At 37.4% G+C, this 14,963-nt stretch overlaps 1 protein-coding gene and 1 long non-coding RNA gene across 2 annotated transcripts in view; one reads left to right on the plus strand and one right to left on the minus strand.

Moving 5' to 3' along the window:
- The window catches only part of PRKCE (protein kinase C epsilon), a gene marked incomplete in the record, with an annotated part of 664,757 nt that overhangs the window by 494,510 nt on the left and 155,284 nt on the right, over positions 1 to 14,963 (plus strand).
- The window catches only part of LOC141554637 (uncharacterized), a 45,429-nt gene continuing 42,820 nt past the window's right edge, over positions 12,355 to 14,963 (minus strand). The window contains exon 3 of the long non-coding RNA XR_012485910.1: positions 12,355 to 12,721. This is a non-coding gene — a long non-coding RNA (uncharacterized LOC141554637). The remainder of the gene's footprint in view (positions 12,722 to 14,963) is intronic.

Raw genomic sequence — 14,963 nt, forward strand, 5'->3', positions numbered from 1 at the left:
AATTTCTACACACAGTCTCCCCTCAATGATAGGAGGCTTTGTAAATACTCAGCCATTTACATATGTGTCTATGTGTTCTTTCTTACTAGCTAGAGTGTGAGATAACAAAGTACTCCATAGTGCTCTGAAGGCTTTGAATGGTGTTGGGATCATTAAAGTGAGAGATCACTTTATAAATGATAACAATAATAATATTTATATAGTACATTAAAGTTTGCAAAGCACTTTTCACAAATTATCTGATTTGATCCTTAATACAACCTTGGAATATAGGTGTTTAAATTATCTCCATTTTAAGATGAGGAATTAACAGAGAGAAGTAAAGTAGCTTTCCCAGTCATTACAGCTATTAAATATCTGAGGTCGTGTTTGAACCCAGACCTTCTGATTCTGAATTCAGTGTTCTTTCCATTATCCCACTTAGCCACTTCTATTGATGGCCATTCCAGAGCTGGTCATAAATTGCGATGAAATTAGACGAAAGAATTAAAAGATTATTGGTTTAGAGCTAGAAGAGATTTTGGATATATCCTCTAAATCCAAGTCTTTCATTTTGTAAGTGAAATGAGGAGGTAAAATTATTTGCTAGAATGTGAACCCAGGTTCATATGACTCTAAATGCAGTACTCTTTCCATTGCACCATTGTGTAGTGTTTGGTGGAAGGAACAGAGAGTTATGTTATAGAATTCAGCATTTTATCACAAGTTTCTGAATTATAGTTATGTATGTGAATAAAACAATATGATATGTAGAGTATTGTTTTCAGGGCTATCACAGGCATTGGATCTTGCAGCAAGTCTGATGATTATATTTGCAAAGTCCATATCATGGGAAGTGTTTTTCAGGTTTTTTTTTAATTGAAGTTTTTGCAAATATCATTTTTCCTTAACTTTGAATATTATTTGGGGTATTTTGCTGCCAGACTTTGCCCATGATGCTTAAATACACATACATGGTATTGGTCAGAGAGCTACGTAACATTAGGAAGAGCTGGCTAGAAATGTGGGAAGAGTGCCCTTCTGACCTAAATCTCCAGGAAGCCATCTGTACGTTCTGAGACAAGCCTAGAGAGAGGGGTTTTGATGCCAGGTAACCCCTAAAAGTACAAATAATCTTTGTGTTCTTTACTTTCTCTGTTGCCCAAAGCTTCTCATGTTCTCCTGTACTGGGCTGGAGAATTATGTTTGACTGGTTGGTGAACTTGGTTTTATTGACTTAGTGGGAAAAAAAAAGAAAGCAAAGTTGGGGAGGGAAGAGATGGCACTTAGAGTGGAATTCTGCAGACTTGGGGTGCATTTCCAATTCTCCAGATGACTTTCATCCCAGAAAACTGCCTTCAGCTCTTTGTATCCCAGAAGGAATAAATCCTTCCCCAGAGGGAAATGAATTTAACCTCAATATTTTATCCCAATCTCATTTTTCATCTGATCCTTAAAAAAAAAAAAAAAAAAGCTTTGGAGGTTAGTGTGGAGATATTTTGGTCTGCAATAATGGAGGCAGTACCCATACAGCTGAAATTGCACATTACCCAGAGTAGACCAGATAGTAGGTATAATAATTTCTTCCTTCCTTCCTTCCTTCCTTCCTTCCTTCCTTCCTTCCTTCCTTCCTTCCTTCCTTCCTTCCTTCCTTCCTTCCTTCCTTCCTTCCTTCCTTCCTTCCTTCCTTCCTTCCTTCCTTCCTTCCTTCCTTCCTTCCTTCTTTCCTTCCTTCCTTCCTTCTTTCCTTCTTTCTTTCTTTCCTTCCTTCTCTCCTCCTTTCCTCCTCGTCCTTCATAGAAAAAGCTATTATATTTCAAGTTTTTCAGATGAAGAAATCAAGAATCAGGAAGAGTAAATGATCTTGCCTAAGTTAGATAAGATGGTTGACAGAGGGAGGATTAGAATCCAGCCATCTTGTTTTAGTTCTTGACTATCCCATTGCATATCACTTTCTCAAAGAACAAATTCTTCCTGTCCCTCTACACCCCCATACAAACAGTTTCTTGTCTCTAATGAGAGCATGTAGTCCATATATGTACAGTGTTTAGAGTGTAATGATAGATGACATAAAATGTTATTTTTAGGCTCAGACAATGTATAAATGATGGTCATGTATACATTTAGCATTCATAGAAGCTTAAAAATTGGAAAGAACTTTCTGTCAGTTAATCCATCCCCTAGCTCATTGAAGGAATCCCTTCTGCTCGAATACCTCTGAGGACTGAAAGATCACTACCTTATGAGGCAGCTTACTAACCATTGTTAGATAACACAAATTTACAGGAAGTTATTCCTTATGTTGATTTGAAATGTGTCTGTTTGGAATGCTTAGCCATTGGTTTCTGATCTCCGAATTTCTGGGCTCATTTCTTTTTGTTTTTATCTTTAGCCAAAAAATCTTAAGTTCCTTATCCATGAAATGGAACCATAAAAGCCCCAAAACTTATATTATCTCCCAGAAACACTGATCAAATAAAGCTCTCTAGAAATATTAGTATATCTCCTATCATTATTAGCAATATTCCATAAATCTGTTCTTTGCACAGGTTTGGGTTTAGTATTGGAACATATGGTTTCAGATCTGACTTTTGACATTTTTTCTGAGCAAGGATTTGAACTCTATACCCCTCAAATAATTCTCTGCCAATTAGCTTCTCCCATCTTCATTGTTGGAAGGAACCCTCATGGCAAGGAAGCTAGAGATCTTTTTCATATTCCTGGAGCTACCATAGCCTTCTAAGGCCTTGCCCATAAGAATTCTATTTGTTTTCAGTCTGTGAACAGCTCTTCGTGTCATTTACTCTCTTCTTTATGAGAGATCCTTCACCATTCCATTAACTCTCTTTTTTATTTCACTGTTTTGTCAGTGTTCCTGATGTGTGGAAATGAACACATTAGGACCTCACCCTTGATGATTTAAACATACTGCTACTTTAACAAGATCTTCTGTGAACTCATAATAAACCCTCGCAGTAATTATTATATATACTGCCTTTAAAGCATTTTTTCTTTCCTTTGACCAGTAATACTATTTGATTTAAGAATAAAGTTGACTACTAATGGGGATTTTAGGAATTTGCAGAATTTTTTTTAAATCTTCTCTTCTATTGTTACTATTGATTAAGACCTCAATAGTGGTAAAGAGGTATTTGATTTTTCCATCTCCCAATGCTTTAGGAATCATCTCGGGAATTATGTTATATAATTAATTATATTATGTGTTGCCCTTTTCATACCATTGTCCTGAAAAGTAGGAAGAGGAGGCAGGAATTATTCAGCTCCCTGTCAGAAAGAATACTAAATTAGTGATCTGAAGACTTGGCTTTTTGTTCCAGGTCTGCCATTATTACTTGCTTATGTGACCTTGAGAAAATTCTATGGGCCTCTTAGCCTATGATAATGAAACCATAGATCTCATTTTGTGCTTTTCAGAGTGTTGGGCACAGTTGGAATTCAGTAGGTCCAGGTTCTGTAGCTGATTAATGCATCAGGCTCCCTTGCAGTGAACTCAGTTCCCCTTGAATGTGGTAAGCCCCTTTCAATCTACAAAACTTCTGTGTGGGTGTGATATAAATATCCTGTGTTCCATGTCCCAGCTGTACATGGCATGGGGCAGGTCAGGACAGGAGGACTTCAGATGGCCACCCCCGTCCATCCGGCCCTTGTCTTCTGCAACCTGGAGTGGGACTGGCAGCAATCCAGATAGACAGTCATTGTGTAGAGATGGAATGAAATGTTTCGGAAGGAACTGGCTCATTGTCCAGGATATTAAATATTTATTCGGCCAAACAAAACTACATTGAAACAAGGCAAAAGGTCTGAGCCTGAAAACTCACAATCAGGGTGGGAGAGGAGAAGAGTAAGGAATGGAGTGGGGAGGGGGAGTGTTTTGCACAGAAAGGTGGAGTTGATGCTTTGAATGCAAACAAGTTCCACAAAACGCCATAGAAATATGTTGTGTTCTCCATCCTAGATGTACAGATTCAACTGAGCTTTCTGTTGAGCAGATGTTCCTGGGCATTTTTCAAAGGCTGTTAATTTCCTTAGGTTTAAAAATACGTTGTTTGGTCACCCTATAATAACATTCTAACCTAAGTGAAATACCACATGTGCCTCCTTTGTTATTTTATTTAATTTTTTTTTACATCACTTTTAGCTGGGAAAGTTTTCCTTTGTCCAGCTATTAGAACCTTTCCCAATAAGCTTCATAGAATTTATAGGCTGCCACAGGCTCCTGATGCTTCTTTTCTCTCCCCAGTCCTTCACCAATCCCATGCTTCCATAAAAGAAGGTGTGCTTTGTACAGCAAGCTTCCTGTGGCTCAAAGGCGTACAAACTTATCTGCTTCTGAATTTTCAAACTTTCAGACTGTGGTGCTCTCTGTGGGTTTGATATCCTGGTGACTTCAGTGAGTTGCCATGTCAGGAGGTCCCAGAGATGTTTGGCCTTTTCATGTTTTCAAGCTGACTTAAGAGGCAGACTTTCTGTCTGCCATATTCCCATTCCTCAACATTTCCAAAACTCTGCTGAAAATTTGAGCCACATACACACTCACCCTTTGGAAGTCATCCACTTAAAACTAAGTTTTAGATTTGTTCCCAGTCAACAAGTTTCAATTTAATGAATATTTGTTAAGCACCCACTGTGTACAAAACATTATTCTAGATGTTGAGGATCATACAAAGTTGAGACAACCTGTGATTCTTGCACTGAGGGAATTTATAGTATCAATGAAAATAGGTAAGACAGAGAAACAGTGGTGTCCAAATCATATTTGACTTTCTTTCCCCTGCCAGGGAAATGATCTTTGGATTGGAAAGGACAGAACAGAAATGACTATTAAGGAATTGATCAACAAAATCACTAGGGAGATAGAAAGAGAGCTTTTAATTGTCTGCCACAGTCAGTGATCTGGGAAAAATAAAAAATGGAAGATGATGTGGCAGATGAGAGAAAGACAAATATCCAATTTTTTCCAAAAGAGGAAAAAATAGATTCTAAAGACTATAAACCACTCACCTTGATTTTGATTCCTGACAAAATTCTAGAAGATATTATTGAAGGGGTGTCTATTAAATATATAGAAAAGGAAACAATGATTGCAGAAAGCCAACTTAGTCAAATCAAGATGAAGACATGACAGATTAACATTATTATTATTATTATTATTTGGTGACAGGTTACTAGAGCATTAGCTGAGCCAAAGTGTAGCCTAATCTAAAAAGAGGAAATTGAATAGGGACAAAATATAAGTTTCTACACCTGGGTTCAAAAGATGGAGTTCACAAGGGGATGGAGGTGGAATAGATATGACTAGGTATCAGTTGTCATTGCCATTGTATCCTGTATTTTCAACATTCTTTATTGTTGTGTTTTTCATTTATTTAGCAGTCACAGAGTTATTGTGTCCCGGTTATGTGCAAGGTGGTATGAGCTTGAGGTTTCCTCTCTCTACCTCTTTATCTAGGAGTGAAAATGAGAATTTTGTAGAGCTTATGTAGATTTCAATCCTGCTCTCCAACATGAGCATCTATCTCTACAAACAACTGGTGCTTTTTGTTGCACTGAAAATTGATTCAGAAAGTAAAATGTTGAAAAACATAGTTTTTACCTCTGTGGTGAATGCCCTGAATGACTCAGTTACATTTTTTTTGCTCATAGATGATGATCTTGTGTTGTTAAATGTAAATGATATCTAAGGTTATGTGGGGGACCACTGACAGATTCTGAAACTTATGAAGGAGGGAGTGAAGGCCCCCAAAAGCAGTACATTTTTACTCCTTTTGTTCAATGGATTGGTGAAACTTAGGGAAGCGAAGACCAACTTGTCCTTTTAAAAAGAATACATCTTCTGCCTTCTGTGTAATTGATTCTCTATTGTAAATGTTCCAGTTCTTTTTTTATTTTCCTCTCTTCAAGCTTCCCACATCTTCTCTGCTGAAGACTTTATATCATACATTATTGAGAAACTATAACATTCTTTTCTCCTGTACCTCTTACAACCCCTTGAACATCATCCTTCCTTCTTGCCTCCTTAACTTCAGTTTCTGAGAAAGAGATGGTTTTTCTTGCCAAAAAGTGAAAAGTGGAAATGTCTCCCAAAGTACAAAGTTAAGGCATATGAGGGCTTTGAGTAAGTGATTACTAATGAATTATTTTAAAGCAGAAGCAATTTTAAAGCAAATTAAAACCTACTATGGAAGCAAAAAAAAAAGGTCAATGAATGAATCATGTAGAAACAATGGGGAATGCTCAATAGATGACACTTATGATCTGGGAAACGAGGTGATGCAGTGAATAGAGTTCTGGGCCTAAAGTCAGGAAGAACCATCTTGAGTTCAAATCCAGTCTCAAATACTTAGCTGTGAGACCCGGACAAGGCACTTAATCCTGTTTACCTCAGTTCCTTCTCTATAAAATGAAGGAAGAAGGAGAAGGAAATGGCAAACCCCTCCACTCTTTTCCAAATGGGATCATGAACAGTTGGATATTATTGAAGAATGATGGAAAATATCCTTACAATATCAAAAGAACTTGGGGAAGACTCCCAGAATTTTGGATGGATTATTTGTGAAAGACTGAAGGATTTACTGGAGAATGTAGACAAAGGTCATACAATAGCACATTGGATCACAGACTGTTCAAAGTATAGAAATAAAAAAGAGGAAGGAGATTCTCACGAGGAAGCAAGATTGCCCAAATGTACTTGCAAGATCTTAAGCCTGAACCAGTAACTGAGAATTGAGAATAGGCTCATAGATTCTGGGATATAGGATCAGATAGATGGAAGGGACCCTCCTTGGAGGGTTGGGCTTTTCTTTTTCAAATAAACACATGACGATGACTCCCTTTCTTGGTGGCTTCCTCCCCCTTTCAGCAGCTGAAATAATTTTCGAATTTTTCTTTGCCTTTTGGTCACATCCAAAGACATGTTTCCATGGACTTGGCTCTGAAAAGCCCACCTGATGGGCGATGGGACCAGTTTTTGGGAAAAGGCATCGGAGGTTGTGTGAATCAGGCCCCTGTTTGTTTATTTTTCCTCTGAGTTTGAAAAGAAAAGTGAAGGATGCTCCCAGGACACTGGGGTCACCTGTGGTCATCTTAAAACAGCTCAAGGAACATCATTTGCATAGTTTTCTGGATCAGTTTTCCATTATTCCTTTTTAATTTAATTTTTTTTTTACTGGTGAAGCATTTTTAATGATGAGCCCTTCTCTCCCCATATGGGTTTAACTGCTTTATGACTCCCAGATCTGAATGACCGCAGGGCCATTTACAACCATTAGAAACAGAAACAAACCCCCCTAATTTTTCTCTCTAGATCGTGGATGTTATTTATTTCATCATATATATATATACTTTTTTACTTTTTACTTTTTTACTTTTTTCCTTAGGAAGATAAAGCATTTATTAAATGCTGACTGGATGCCTGGTGTGGTGCCAGACATGGGGGATACAGCTATCAGCAATTAGCTTATATTATAGAATAAGATAGAGCTGAAAGGTATATGGGTTAGCATAAGTTAGGAAAAGGTATAGAGGGAGGACTGGATGTCAGCAAGATAAGGCAAAGACTCACATTTTAGACCTGAGGTCTTAGCTAAATAATCTACTAAATAGAAAACAGGATTTAATTAAGCTGAGACTCCTACTATTCATTTTGCTCTCCCAACCCCCCAAAAATTAAATGAAAAAAAAAACCTTGTTCTTGAGTTATCAGGATCACTTTCCTTCTAATTCTAATGGATTTTCATCATCAGGGACTCCCCTAGGATTGAGGCTCTCTCATAAAGGGAAAGTCCTTGGATTTCATACAGAGTTCACTCCTTCCCTTCCAGTGAGTCAACCCTTCCCAGGGACTTGTTTATACGACCACCCTGGTTGAGGCTCACCCTGTTAGGGGCATGTGCTTGGGGTTGCTGGAGGATCGAGGAGACATCCTTCTGGGAGCTTCACTCCCCCAAGGAGCTGTGAAGTCTTGTAGATTTACAGCACTATTACAGAGCTAAGCATTACATGACCCTTCTCAGAAGGGGAAAGCACTGTGCTGTGAACCCCCCTCCTTCCCCTCGATCTGCAGGGCCAATGTAGAGGCTGGGGTCTGGAGGAGTCTCCATATCCTGGTGCTCTTAATGGTTGCTCTTTGTCTCCACTCCTCTTTGATCCTGGAACTAGAGGATCTGGGTCCAAGAACTCAGCCTTACAGAGAGAGTTGCCATTCTCTTTAGCATCCTCATTCCAAGAATTCTTGCTCTGTTTTCCGAATCCCATTGGGTAGTGATGTGATGAAGTGGTTAGAACGACAGTCCTTGAGTCGGGAAAACTCATCTTCCTGAGTTCAAATATGGCCCCAGACTCTTCCTAGCTCTGTGACCCTGAGCAAGTCGTTTCACGCTGTTTACCTCAATTTTCTCATCTGTAAAATGAGCTGGAGAAGGAAATGGCAAACAACTCCAGTCTTTTTTACCAAGAAAACCCCAAGTAGGGTCAGAGACATGACTGACACAATTGAACAAAAGAATCCCACTGCTTACCCAGGAGCTCCTCACTTCTCTGGGTGCCATTCATATCATCTCTAATATCCATAGGGACTCTTTCTCTCTTGAAGCCACATGCTTCCTTTGCGAGGTCTCCCAGATATGCAGAATTCCCTGGTCTCAGTATTTAGTTCCTTTCCTAGTTTGGCTTTTAGCTCTAGTATTTGCTGATCCTTTTGCTCTCCCTTTCAAAGGTCTAATCCAAAAATGGAGTGCAGGTGCTCAGAAAAAGACTAGTCCACAATCATTCAATCCATCCATGTCTGTCAATGGGGAGGGTAAAGGGAGCTCACATGTTATCAATGGAAAATCAGCAATAGTTAGAACCAAGGTCTCATCCTTGAACATTATTTACCTTTATCAGGATCCTCCTGGAGATGGAACATGGAAGGAAGTTGGGATTTTTTTCTCAGAAAGATAAGAAGACAGGCTCAGCATTGAAAAGGGTCTACATTGAAGTCTGAAGAGCTTAAGCTTAATCAATAATAGCGTCACTACTGCCACAGACATTTAATGAGAATTTTTTGTATCACAAATCAATGACAAGGGAATGATAGGGGAGATGCAACATAAGGCCACAGAGAAGGACTCTATTAGAGGTACAAAGCTATTTGTTTGACTCCTAGCTCTTCCATGGACTACCTCTGTGGTCTTGATCATTCAGTGCTTCTCTGGAGGGCCTCAACTTTGTCACCTGTAAAATGTGATGGTTGAACCAGATAAATTTTCTGAGGTTTATTCCAATTCTAAATCTGTGGTCTCATAGGATAAATATAAGGAGACATTGACTGAAGTAGTGGTCTCAGTGATGAACAAAAAATCATCAGGAATGGGGAATTGAGAATAGCTTGAGAGAGGCAGAGGGAAAAGTTACTTGGCTTTATTAGGTTTCTCTTAACATCTAACATTCTAGTATTTTAAGGAAGGAAGAGGAGGAGGAATTTCTCTTTTCATCTAGGATTCTAAGACTTTGGTAGTAACAGTATTATTGGTGTTGGTAGTAGTAGTAGTAGTATCATTTGGCACTCTTAAGACTGATAGTAATGGTGTTAATAAGCAGAAGTAATCTCATCATCTAGGATTCTAAGACTTGGATAGTAACAATGGTCTTGATGGTAGTAGTAACAGCAGTAACAATAATAATAGTAATAGTAGTAGTAGAAGTAGTAGTAGTCAGCAGTAGTAGCCTCATCATCTAAGATTCTAAAGGACAAAGAAAAGGAATAATTCTCATAACCTAGCATTCTAAGACTTTGATAGTAACAGTAGTGGTGGTGGTGGTGGTGAGTAGTAGTAGTAGTAGTAGTAGTAGTAGTAGTAGTAGTAGTAGTAGTAATAGTAATCTAGTATTCTAAGACTTTGATAGTAAGTAGTAATAACAGTATCATCTATTTTCTATGCGACTGATAGAAAAGGCTGTAGTAAATAGTAGTATCAGTAATAGTAATGGTGATAATAGTTTCCTCATCTAGGATTTTAAGATTTAGATAGTTAACAATAGTACTAATAGTAATAGTAGTTTCAACATATAAGATTCTAAGATTTTGATAATAATGATAGTAGTAGATAGTAGTAGTAGCAGTAGTAGTAGTAATAGTAGTAGTAGTAGTAGTAGTAATAGTAGTAGTCATTGTTGTCTTATCATATAGGATTCTAAGATTTTGATAATAATGATGTAGCAGTAGTAGTAGCAGTCATTGTTGACTTATCATGTAGGATTCTAAGATTTTGATTATAATGATAGTAGTAGGTAGTAGTAGTAGTAGTCATTATTGTCTTATCACATAGGATTCTAAGATTTTGATAATAATGATGTAGTAATAGTAGTAGTAGCAGTCATTGTTGACTTATCATGTAGGATTCTAAGACTTATAGTAATGGTGTAGAAAGTAGTAGTAGTCTTATCATCTAGGATTCTAACATTTGATAGTAATAGTGATAGTTGTTGTAATAGTAATAGCTAGTATTTTTATAGTTCTTTAAAGTGCAAAGTGCTTTACAATTATTATGTCATTTGATTATCATAAAAATATTGTGAAGTAGATATTATTTCCATTTATATTTGCTAAGATTTTAGTACAGTGCCTGGCACATAGTAGGTGCTTACTAAAGTACCTCCTCAGCCAGTCATTCAGTTTAGGGGAAAGGAAGAAACAAGACATGAGAATAACACACCTAGTCAGTGTTTGAAGTAGGATTCAAACTCAGAACTTCCTAACTCTGAATCTTTTGCCATCTATAGCACCACCTAGCTGCTTACTTTGAGTCAACATAAGTAATCTAAATTTATCTAAGTTTATATTCTCATTTGTAACATTTTTTCTTTTTTTTTTTTCTTCTTAGACAATGTGGTTACACTTTCTATAGAGGTTATTCTTTCTTTGAAAGTACAAGTATCAGTGAAAATATGGAATTTGGAGGAAGCTAGGTGGCGCAGTGGATAGAGCACCAGCCTTAAAGTCAGGAGGCTTGAGTTCAAATATGGTCTCAGACACTTAACACTTCCTAGCTGTGTGACCCTGGGCAAGTCACTTAACCCCAATTGCCTTAGTAAAAATAAATTAATTAATTAAATGAAAATGTGGAGTTTTTTGACCTTTGTACATTCTTGTTTTTTGACTTTTGTATATTCTTGTCTTTTCAGTGAAATTCCTTTTTAAATTAAATTTTTCACCATTTAAAGTTCATATTTAAATGTTCTTTCATTTAAACTCTTTTCATTTAATTTTTTTCAGTATTTTATCTAAATTCTTTTACATTTCTGAACTGCATTGTAGATTGTTTGAAAAATAGTTTTTCAAACTTCTTTGTTCAGAAGAGGGGTAAAAAGTGAAGAATGAAGGTAATAGGCCGGATTAATAAGATCTAAATGTGACTTTACTAAGAAAAAGAAAATAATTTTCTTGAGAAAGAGCAGGGAATAGATGATTAAGACTAGTTGTCTCTTCTCTGACATCTGAAAAAGTACTAAGAGTATATCAGGCTATTTGTTAGATCATCATCTGCTGGAACTCTGTCTTCCCAGAAATCAGCTGGAGTCAGGATCACTAAATGTCTTTATTCTTGATCTTTTACAGTCAAGGTCAGGGGCTTAGGTCTAACAACCTCACACACACCTTCCTCCCTCAAACGCCCAGAGAGACTGAGTCAGCTTCTGCGTCTCAATTCCTCTTCCTCCTCCTACTCCTCCCACACATGTCACTTCCCCCTCTTTGTCCCACCAATCAACTCAGCACAGAACAGCTGGGGAGGGTCAACCTTCAAACAAGTTAATAGGGAACTGTCCAATTGGCAATTAGTCTCACGTGCTTCATTATCCAACTGCATTGCTCAGTTCTAGCCCTTTACAATCATCCTCTCTAAACTTCTATTGCATTAGATTCTGGTTTGGTCGGACATTTCCTTTTTTATTATTGGTAAAACTTTTCAAACAGACACTTGAAATGGGTTGTTTCCTAAGTAGGGAATTAAAACTGCATCTGTTGTTATGATCTCTGACTCCCTGTGCCTATGACTCCTCCAAAGTAAATCTCTCTGCCAACATCAGATTCATGGTCAAACTAAAAAAAAAAAAAAAAAAAAAAAACCAGTTTATTTTGGTGCCTGCTTTGCTCAGGATTTTCTATTCAAGACAACAGCCCAGAGAAGTTCTGGCGTCATGGAATTTGAGGGAACTGTTTCTCCATTTTGAGCAGAATTAATGCCCTGGGTCTGATTCTGGATTTAGGTACTTCTGATAGCATCTGCTTTATCTAGCACTATCAAGATCTGATGCCACCAGAGGGTAAACATGTAAGTAGGAAAGGAAAATTTGAGTATTTTCCAATCATAAAAAAAAAAAAAAAATCTCCTAAAATATCTAAGTTCTATTTCCAAGTCTTAAAGTATCGCAGGTGCTTTGAGTCATGTTGCTGATTCCAGGAAAGTGCTTACACAAGTTTAGAATATAGATAGGGCTAGTTCTTTCATGCCTTAGCAGGTCTCATTGTCTTCTTGGACGGCGGGGCCACTCTCACCTCATGCCGATTGGAGATGGGTGGGCTTTAGAATGATCCACTTCCATTTTATACATCCAGAATGGCGTTCGCCTCAGCCAACCATTTGGCAAAATATCTTGTCTAAAGATACTGGGATCTCAGAGGCATTTGAAATGACTCTGTGCCGAAAGACACTCTGTTCTTCTTTTTAAGCTCAGAACTTCCCTAGAGAGAATCAGAGACTTAGTTAGCATTACTTGGGAGGTGGGAAAGGGAGAATGAGAAATCTGCCAGAAAATCTAGAAGGAAGAAAGGAATGTTTACTTCTTTTTCTGGTATGACTTGGTTTTTGTTCGGGTCATAGGATTTACTGCTGGAAGAAACTGGAGAAAATGGAATCCAATAATACACCCATGTCACCAATGAGGAAGCTGAGATTAAGAAAGGTTATGACTTGTCCCATAACCTATGGTGGGGTCAGAATTTCATAAGATCATCGATTTAAAGATTTACAGCCAGAAAGGACATCGAAGGTCAAGTAGGCGCTAGATGGCACAGTAGATAGACTGTTGCTTTTAAAGTTGAAAAACCTAAGTTCAAATCCTGCCTCAAACACATAGTTGTACAACACTAGGCAAGTGATTTAACATTTTTTTCCCCACCTCAGTTTTCTCATCTGTGTAATGGGAATAATAATGGAATCTACTTCACAGGTTTATTGAGCAACTAGGTGACTAATGTCAGGAAGACTGATCTTGAGTTCAAATCTGGTCAAGGCATTTATTAGCTGTATGGCCCTGGGCAAGTAATTTAACTCCGTTTGCCTTAGTTTCTCATCTGTAAAATGTCAAACCATTCCAACATATTTCCCAAGAAAATCTCAAATGGGATTAGAAGAGTTAAACATTACTAAACAAGAGCTATGGGTTATGAGAATCAAATGAGATAACATATATAAAGCACATTGCAGATTTTAAATGCTAGCCATGTCATCATCATCATCAGACTTAAATGCCGCATTTCACACATGAAGAAACTAAGGATCAGAGATATTAAATGTCTTGCTATCAGTAATGCAGGTAGTAATGATTTGATTTAAGTTTTTTTTTGTTTGTTTTTTGTTTTTTCAAGGCAATTGAGGTTAAGTGATTTACCAGATTCACATAGCTAGGAAGTTAAGTGTCTGAGGTGACATTTGAACTCAAGTCCTCCTGACTCCAGGGCTGATACTCTATGCACTGTGCCATCTAGCTGCCCCAGGTAGTAATGATTTGAGACCAGTTTGAGTTACTGTATGTTGACTCTTAAGAAGGAAAAAAATGAGTATTTTCTAGTATTTAAGAGTCATCAGTGTTTTTCATTTGAACCTATGTCCTCTGATTGAAGGATTTTTCTCGCTTTGCATTTTTCTTCCTCATCATATCAAATACTCTTCTAATTTTGGAGAAGCTCAAATCTCCCAGAATAGAACTTTAGTGACATGATTATCCTTTCTACAGATCTCGTTAGTTTCTTTCTTTCTTTTTTAATCACAAATGGAAAGAGACAGATCTTAAGTTGGTTAACATTGCCTGCTGCTTTTCGATTTTCAGTCTCAGGGGAATGATCTGCCCCAGTTAGGCATCCTGCTCTTACATCAATTTAATAATTTTACATTACACAGAACATTTTGTTCAAATAAATTGTGAAAATAAGTTATTTCTGGCACTTAGGGCATAGCCTGTGAACTGATACAACAGTATCTTTTGTAAATTTTCCATTTGGATGATCTGAGCAGAATAGAAGTTTCTCACTGTACTGTCAGACCAGAGGCAACTGTTGTCACTGGCTGACCCATGTTAGTGAGTACGTGGGAACATTGCTGAAAGCCTGAACATTATGGAGATGTTATTTCTCTGGTGGTAACCATCTTTAGGATTGGCTCAGGGTACCCTCAAGTAATTCTCTGGACCTTACTGAGACTTTTAAGTTTAGTCTCCAGCAGAGAAGTCTAGACAAAATCTCACTAATACTGATGCTATGAATTTGTGGGAAATCTAAATTTAAAAAAATCAACAATATATCCGGACTTATTATTTTATGTTACTTCTAGTAATTAGAACTAATGGATAACACAGTAGAGCTAAGTAAGTCAGGTCAACAATCATTTATGAAGCTCATATTTATTATATGTGCCAGGTACTGTGCTAGGCACCTTGCTTAAAAAAAAGCAAAGAAATAATCTCAACTCTTGAGGAGCTTATTATCTAATGGGGTATACTACATGCAAAGTAGTCCATTCAAGATTTTCTATATGTATACTTACATACATGTATGTGTATATTGATATACACACACATATATATATATACATATAAAGACACATCTACATCCATGTGTGTGTGTGTGCATGTGTATATATATGTATAAAGTAGGAGATAATAATATAGGAAAGTCATTAGCATTATAGGGGACCAAGAAAATCTTG

The sequence above is a fragment of the Sminthopsis crassicaudata genome, chromosome 2 (genome assembly GCF_048593235.1).
Source record: "Sminthopsis crassicaudata isolate SCR6 chromosome 2, ASM4859323v1, whole genome shotgun sequence".
NCBI classification, from domain to species: domain Eukaryota; kingdom Metazoa; phylum Chordata; class Mammalia; order Dasyuromorphia; family Dasyuridae; genus Sminthopsis; species Sminthopsis crassicaudata.